The sequence below is a fragment of the Microtus pennsylvanicus genome, chromosome 6 (genome assembly GCF_037038515.1).
Source record: "Microtus pennsylvanicus isolate mMicPen1 chromosome 6, mMicPen1.hap1, whole genome shotgun sequence".
Classification (NCBI taxonomy): Eukaryota; Metazoa; Chordata; class Mammalia; order Rodentia; family Cricetidae; genus Microtus; species Microtus pennsylvanicus.
The window spans coordinates 90,259,504-90,268,646 of NC_134584.1; positions in this window are offsets into that span (position 1 = coordinate 90,259,504).

A 9,143-nucleotide genomic window follows, 5' to 3' on the forward strand; every position below is an offset into this window, starting at 1 on the left:
ACTGAAATATATCTCTGTATATCTAAAAAACCTAATACAATTAAAAGTTAGATTACTATAGATGACTATCAATCTGTATTTCTTAATCATACATTATATTTTTAAATGAACTGTATAAACATAATACCTTAAATACCTTAAACAAGAGTAAAATATGCATATAACAAAATTGACCTGAAATTTGTATCAATTAATCACAGTCCATACCAGTGTATTAATTTCTATAATATATTCCTCTTATTTATCTTCTTTCTAGAAATTGACTGTGACCATTAACCATTTATAACCAACCTTTTTAAAATGAAAATAAACATTTATAAACAATTATTTGGGGAATTTGGGTGTAGTTTTCTCTAAACTGTTTCCTGCTGTTTGTTGAGCCAAGTATTTCTAGGGTTTGTGGAGACCTTTAGGGGGTGGGTCTTGTTACTTCAAACCATACTAGCCTGGAAGGAATCCACAGGTTCCCATCCTCTGTGGAAACAAAAGCAGAACCTCTTTTCCAAGTCACATATCCTTAGACTCAAATTTTGAAGTCAAGACACCTTTATGTTGGTTTAGCTTAGCAACCCCACAATCAAATGTCTCTCTGCAGTTAGTTCATTAAGAGTCAAAAAATTCAAAGAAAACAAAATAGTATACATAATCCAGACTCTGTGTATTTTCCATCTTTATGTGACTTTTATATTACTTTTACTGTCTCTTTAAAGACTTTGTTTTATTTTTTAAAACTATTTCTTTTATAACTACCTATCCCTATTTTCTTATTTCTTAGGCCTGTGTACATTTTTTAAACACACTATGACCCATTCAGAAGTTTATTTTTGGGCTAGGCAGTGGTGGCACACACCTTTAATCCTAGCACTTGGGAGGCAGAGGCAGACGTATCTCTGTGAGTTCCAGGCCAGACTGGTCTACAAGAGCTAGTTGTAGTGATTAACCAGCCTCCTGCTCCCATCTCTACTATCATGGAACTGTAATGCAAATGACTCAATTTCTTTTTTTTTTTTTAAGTTGGCCTCTGATTCTTTTTTCCCCTTCTTTTTTTAATTGATATTTATTGAGCTCTATATTTTTCTCTGCTCCCCTCCCTGCCTTTCTCAACCCCCCTTCAATCTTCCCCCAAGGTCCCCAAGCTCCCAATTTACTCAGGAGATATTGTCTTTTTCTACTTTCTACTTCCCATGTAGATTATATCTATGTAAGTCTCTCTTAGTGTCCTCATTGTTGTCTAAGTTCTCTGGGATTGTGGTTTGTAGGCTGGCTTTCTTTGCTTTATGTTTAAAAACCACCTATGAGTGAGTACATGTGATAATTGTCTTTCTGTGTCTGGGTTACCTCACTCAAAATGTTTTATAGCTCCATCCATTTTCCTGCAAAATTCAAGCTGTCATTATTTTTTTCTGCTGTGTAGTACTCCATTGTGTAAATATACCACATTTTCCTTATTCATTCTTTGATCGGGGGGTATTTAGGTTGTTTCCAGGTCCTGGCTATGACAAACAAAGGTGCTATGAACATAGTTGAGCACATGTCCTTGTGGCACGATTGAGCATCCTTTGGATATATTCCTAAAGTGGTATTATTGGGTCTTGAGGACGGTTGTTTCCTAATTTTCTGAGAAATCACCACACTGACATCCAAAGGGGCTGAACCAGCTTGCATTCCCACCAGCAATGCAGAAGTGTTCGCTTTCCCCCACAACCTCTCCAGCATAGTGAACTCCGTTTCTTAAGTCTACTTTATTATAGCAACAGAAAATTAACTAACATACACTTAGGAGATGGAGGCAAGAGGATCAGGAGTTCAAGGTATTCTTTGCTGCTGCTTAGCAAGTTAAAGACTAGCCTGAATTACGTGAGACTTTGTGACAAAAACTAACCAACTAAATAAATAATAAAATAAGCTGAAGCCGGGAGGTGGTGGCGCATGCCTTTAATACCAGCACTGGGGAGGCAGAGGCAGGCAGATCTCTGTGAGTTCGAGGCCAGCCTGGTCTACAAGAGCTAGTTCCAGGACAGGCTCCAAAGCTACATAGAAACCTTGTCTCAAAAAACAAAACAAAAAGCAAAAATAAAACAAAAACAAAGATTTGTTTTTAATTGTGTTTATGTGGAGGGAGACATGGGAATGTACATGGGCCCTTGGAGGTCACATGAAGTCATTGGATCCCCTGAAACTCTAGTTACAGGCGGCTGTGAGCTATCAGACGGAGATGCTGAAAATTCAACTCAGGTCCTCTGCAAAAACAGTATGTGTTCTTAACTGCTGAGTCAATTCTCCAGCCCTTGAATGCAAAATCTTAATTTCCTTAAAAAACTTTTATGTATATGAGTGTTTTGACTGCTTATATGTAAATATACTACATGTATCAGAAAAAGGTGTCAGATCCCCTAGAATCAAAGTTAGAGTCCTGTGCTCCGCCACGTGGGTACTGAACCAGGGTCCTGTTTTTTGGGGGGTGTGGTTGGAGTTTTTGAGACAGGGTTTCTCTGTAGCTTTGGAGCCTGCCCTGGAACTAGCTCATGTAGACCAGGCTGGCCTCAAACTTACAAAGATCCATCTGCCTCTGCCTCCCAAGTGCTGGGATTAAAGGTGTGCACCACAACTGCCTGGCACATTTTTTGCTTGTTTTATTCAGTAGCCCATGCTGCCCTTGAATTTGCCAAATAACCAAGGCTGGTCTTGAACTCCTGTCTTCCTGCCCCCACTTCTGAATGACAGCATTACAGGCATGCACCACCACACCCATAGAGGGGGAATGTCCTCAAATTTTGCTCAATAATTTCTTTATTATTACTTTTTAAAGATTTATTTATTATGTACACAACAGTCTGCCTCCATGTATGCCCGCATGCCAGAGGAGGGCGCCAGATCTCATTACAGATGGTTGTGAGCCACCATGTGGTTGCTGGGAATTGAACTCAGAACTTCTGGAAGAGCAGCCGGTGCTCTTAACCACTGAGCCATCTCTCCAGCCCCGAGATACTTTCTTTAATGGAACTGTTTTGTCCACTTAATTGAGCCCTTCTTCCGTTTTTAATGCAGGGCGAAAAATTATCAGCAAGTAGTTTCCAGTGGTTTTACTTAAATGTGTATTTTTATCCTCTCTAATCTTGTATAGGAATCTTGATTAAGAGAACACAGTCACCCAAAATTTTGATGTTTTCTGGAATATTCATGAAATGAACAAATTCTTTTTGAATTAAGGAGCAGCTGACTTAACTTACTTCCATTTGCTAGGAATGGGAGCAGGAAACACAGACCCTTCTCTAGTGTTTAGGAAGGAATTCCTGCCAGGCGGTGGTGGCGCACACCTTTAATCCCAGCACTCAAGAGGCAGGCGGATCTCTGTGAGTTCAAGACCAGCCTGGTCTACAGAGCTAGTTCCAGAACAGGCTCCAAAGCTACAGAGAAACCCTGTCTCGAAAAAAACCAAAGGAAAAAAATAAATAAAATAGGAAGAATCCAGTTGTTTTTGAATGAATGCTGTTAAAGGAGTGACCAGTTCATTTTTGAGATTTCCAGAACAGCTCTAGACGTGAAGCAGAAACGACTTTCACAAGGCTGTCTCAGAGAGTCAGCTTCACTTTCCCCCCTTTTTCTCTCTCAAGAATTCATACAAAAATGGATATTAAGTTTAAAGTTATAACCGTCTCCCAAAATAGTACATCTTTCAGTGAAACGGACAGCTGCAACCTGGGCATGGTGGGTCACGCTCATAATCCCAACATTGGTGCTGGGATTTGGGGATTTATCTCAGTGGTAGAGTGTCTGGCCTAACAAGCATAAGACCCTGTTTCAGTCTTCAGCACAACAAAATAAAACAAATCATAATCAACAAGCTGGTAGAGGCAAGAAGCTTAGGAGCTCAGAGTCATCCCCAGATATTAGTGAGTTCAAGTCCTGTCTAGACTATGTGAGATCTTGCCCCACCAAGCAAAAAAGGAAGAAAGGGATAAATGCCGCATCATGCAATTATTTTCACTAAAACATGTACATTCATTTATGACTTAATAAACTATAGATTACTAAAAACTGGTAAAGCTGTATGAAAGGAATGGAAAATTTTCACTTTAGGTCTCCACATTTCACCTTAAATCATACGTTAAAGTAAGTCTGGAAAAATCTAGAAGATGACATTTTCCATGTCTTTTTTAAAAAAAATATTTATTTATTTATTATGTATACAATATTCTGTCTGTGTGTATGTCTGCAGGCCAGAAGAGGGCACCAGACCTCATTACAGATGGTTGTGAGCCACCATGTGGTTGCTGGGAATTGAACTCAGGACCTTTGGAAGAACAGACAATGCTCTTAACCACTGAGCCATCTCTCCAGCCCTGTCTTTTTTTTTTTTCAAAACAGGGTTTCTCTGTAGTTTTGGAGCCTGGCCTGGAACTAGTTCTTGTAGACCAGGCTGGTCTCGAACTCACAGAGATCCACCTGCCTCTGCCACCCGAGTGCAGGGATTAAAGGTGTGCACCACCACCGCCTGGCCCATGTCTTTTCTTGAAAGAAATTTTATTTCCTGTCAGACATGGAGACATAATTTTGTAATCCCTGGCGACTCAGGTCGCCAGGCCTGGTGGCGAGTGCCTCTACCCACTGAACCACTTCTCCAGCCCATAGCAAGACTTTTTTTTTCCTGTTTGTTTTAACAGTATCGTTTGGAAAATGGTGTGTTTATTTTGTAGTATGTATATAAATGTTTTACCTGCGTGTATGGACTGCACTGTGTTCATAGAGTTTGGAGCATCAGATCCCTTGGAACTGAAATTGCTGATGGTCAAGAGCCATCATGAGGGGCTCAGAACTGGACAGTGGCCCTCTGCCAGAGCAACAAGCGCTCTCAGACTCTGAGCCATCTCTCCAGCCCCTAAAATCATTTCATTTATTTTGTGCCCACGTTTATGTGTGTGGGTACCTGATGAACACAGCATGCATGTGGAGTTCATAGGACAACTTGAGAGAAATTAAATTTCTCTTTGTATCCTGTGGGTACTAGGGATCAATCTGTGAGGCTTGGCAAAACACACTCAGTTCTTGAGGGACAATTTAGGTCACAGGGCACCTTGAAGGCCCTGGCTAGGAGATCAGTCTCTACGAAGGTCAGTAGTAGGCTTGGAATTGCTTTTTGTTGTTGTTTCATTTTGTTTTTAATATTTATTAATTTATTTTTAAGACAGGGTTTCTCTGTAGCTTTTGGAGCCTGTCCTGGAACTCGCTCTGTAGACCTGGCTGGCCTCGAACTCACAGAGATCCTCCTGCCTTTGCCTCCCAAGTGCTGGGATTAAAGGCATGCGCCACCACTGCCCAGCTTACAATTTATTTTTTGTTTTGTTTTTCTGATACAGGGTTTCTCGGTGTAGCTTTAGAGCCTGTCCTGGAACTAGCTTTTGTAGACCAGGCTGGCCTTGAACTCACAGAGATCCACCTGCCTCTGCCTCCTGAGTGCTGGGATTAAAGGCATGCACCACCATCGCCCAGCCAAAATTATATTGCTTTTTTTTTTTTTTTTGGTATTTTGAGACAGGGCTTCTCTGTGTAGCTTTGGAGCCTGTCCTGGAAGTTGCTCCTTAGACCAGGCTGGCCTTGAACTCACAGAGATCCATCTGCCTCCCAAGCGCTGGGGATTAAAGGCGTGCACCACCATGGCCCCGCTAAGATTTATTTTTATTTATTATGTATTGTGTCTACATTTATGCCTGCTTGCCAGAAGAGGGCATCAGATCTCATTACAAATGGTTGTGAGCCACCATGTGGTTGCAGGGAATTGAACTCAGGACCTCTGGAAGAGCAGCCTGTGCTCTTAACCTCTGAGCCACCTCTCCAGCCCAGGGTTGTTTTTTAAAATTGTGGCTGTCTTAATTTGAGGCAGTTCTAATGGCTTCTGCTTGTGCTTTCCTCCCCTAACCACCATCCCTTCACAGGAATGGGAACCAATGTGAGGATCCTAGTAGGTGCTGAGTGTGTCGATTTCAACTTTGCGTTCTAGAGCTGAAAAATAACAAGATGGCTTAAGGGCCCAACTAGATCAACTATGAGGCAGATCTCAACTAAGAGTCCACTGATGACCTGGCCTCTGGTAGCTCTTGCCCTCACTGGTGGCCATGGTGATACATTGGCATACTGGAGTAGCGATAGGTTCAGTGAATACAGAAATATTTATTTATTTATTTATTTATTTATTTATTTATTTATTTATTTATTTATTTATTTATTTTATTCAACCAATCCAGAATTTTTATTTTATTTTTTTTTTGGATTTTCGAGACAGGGTTTCTCCGTAGCTTTTTGGTTCCTGTCCTGGAACTAGCTCTTGTAGACCAGGCTGGCCTCAAACTCACAGAGATCCACCTGCCTCTGCCTCCTGAGTGCTGGGATTAAAGGCGTGCGCCACCACTGCCCGGCCCAATCCAGAATTTTTATCTTCCTAATTTTTTCCCTGATAAAAGACCGTAGATCTTTTTGAGGAAGGCTGGAGAAAAGGTTATAATGTAAAATGTCAGTTTATTTATTTATTTTAGTCTATGTGTATAAATGTTTTGCCTGCGTGTATATATGTACCATCGGTAGACCTGATGCTTTTGGAGGTCTGAAGGTGTCAGATGCTTTGGAACTTTGGAGTTACAGCCGGCTGTGAGCTGCCATCGCAATGTCAGGAATTGAACCCAAGTCCTCTGCAAGAGCAACAAGTGTTCTTATTCTCTAAACCATCTCTCTAGCCCCCAGATTTTCGGTTGAAATGGTGCCTTCCTTAAGGGGAGCAGCTCCCCACTTTGCTCAGGAGGCCTCTGGGTCTGTTAACTGGCTGAAGTCCAGGATGCATTGAGGGGCTATACTTCATGTACTTATGATTCCAAGCTAGACTTGTACTTATTTCATCTGGAACTTTTCTGCTTATCCAGATCAAGAGAGACTCTAATAATTAGCCATCCATGTAGCTCCCTACGTGAAGTCCAGAGAGGACATGCACTGTTAACACGAGCACGGCCACACCAAGGACCTTAACATCACGGCCTTCCTCAGGTGAGGCCTTCCTCTGGTTGGAGTATGGATGTTGGTAGTGTGGGTAGAAAATGTCCACTGTAGCTTTCTCCCCCAGCTTGTTCACAGCCTGAAGACTGCTCCCTACAGAGACTGCTAAACTTGCCTCCTTGTTCCTCTCTGAATGTGATAAGCATCCTGAGTGTGTGGGGTGCTGAACTTCTTCATAAGATTGCCCAGTTCATCCTATCTCAGCTTTTTGTGTGTCCCTGGATGTATTTTTCTTTATTCCCTTAAGGTCCCAGTCAGGTCAATCTCTAGAGCTGTGCAGGATAGGACAGCCAACCTATTTTACTTCTAGGAACACCATGGATCTACCAGCCAAGACTAAAGGTCTTGTGTGAGTCCCAATATTCTGATAAATGTCTTGACTGTTTTCTACTATGGGAGCCATGACTACTTCATCTTAGGTGGTCAAGTATCCAAACTGCCACCTGGATAGGAAGGAGGAATTCAACTGTGCTCACTACACTTAAGATTCCCAATTCTGGGCCGGGCGGTGGTGGCGCACGCCTTTAATCCCAGCACTCGGGAGGCAGAGGCAGGTGGATCTCTGAGAGTTCGAGACCAGCCTGGTCTACAAGAGCTAGTTCCGGGACAGGCACCAAAGCTACAGAGAAACCCTGTCTTGAAAAACCAAAAAAAAAAAAAAAAAAAAGAAAGAAAAGATTCCCAATTCTGTGATGATAGCCTGGCTTAGAAGCTCTGGTTTGTAGAGAAGAGCAAATACAGAGTCCTTCAAGGATGCTGGGCTATTTCCACAACTTTGTTTCTTTCAGTACTGGCATACTCTTTTGTGCTGTTACAGTGTGGGTTTCCTTTGAAACCTGTGAAGCCTGCCTGTGCCAAACATTCTCATATCTCTAGGTCTTTCAAGTGTTTTCCTTTATGGTAAACTGAGGCAGTGCTACATCTAGGTCTCATTTTGGTCCATGTTTGAGTCACCCAAGCAAACAGCATTTTCTAACTCCTCGAACTGTAATGCAGAAGGTAGAATGGGTTTGAAGGATGTATGTTGGTGGCAGAGAGCTTTTCTAGCAAATGTAAAGTCCTGGATCTAACCCCTAAGACATTCATGTACCCTCATGCACATGTAAAAAGAAAGAGAAAGAGGAAGAGGGGCTTGATAGAAAATGGCCCCCATAGGGAGTGGTACTATTAGGAGGTGTTGCCTTGTTGGAGTAGGTATGGCTTGTTGGAGGAAGTGTGTCACTGTGGAGATGGGCTCTGAGGTCTCATAGATGCTCAAGTCATGCCCCATATCTCAGACCACTTCCAGTTGCCTGCAAGTCAAGATGTAGGACACTCAGCATATTCTTCAGCACCATGTCTGCCTGCACACTGCCATGTCCCACCACGATGATAATGGGCTGAACCTCTAAACTGTAAGCCAGCCACCCCAATTAAATATCTTTCCTTCTAAGAGTTGCTGTGTTGAAGGGGAAGGCGAGAGGCAGGGAGAGGAACAGAGAAAAATGTAGAGCCCAATAAAAATCAATAAAATCAAATAAAAGAACCAAAACCAAAAAAAAAAAAAAAGAATAAGAGTTGGTGTGCTCATGATGTCTCTTCACAGTGATAGAAACCCTGACTAAGACAGAAAGGAAGAGAAAGGCAACAGAGTCTCTGTGTAGTGAGCCCATATGAATACGTTCAACTTCGTTCTCTTATGGTCTTGTCTCACTCTCTCAGTATCCGTTGTCATACACAGTCCTCCATTTCTGTCTACGCACGGCTTACTGGCTTACTTGTAAGCTCAAGCATCTGTTTTGTTTTGAAATTTGGCACATCTCTTCCTGGTTTGTATGTTGTATTTCATCTTTCGTGGCCTTCTGGGACTGCAGTCTACTTCTAGGCCTGGAAGCAAAGAGGAAGGTGAGAGTTGTTCCTTAGGAGAGTGAGTAGGGTCCTGGACAGGATCCGCCTCCAGGGAGGTCATTCCAGATTCTCTCAAGCAGTTCTCAGCTACTCACCTGAACTAAGGATAAGGAGGTTGGTAGGGAGGCCACGAGGACTGAAGGACTGTTTCTGCTCCGGGTGGAAAGACCTCTGGTGATAAAGACTCAGTGTTCCAGGCTCAACGCTCCTGCTCC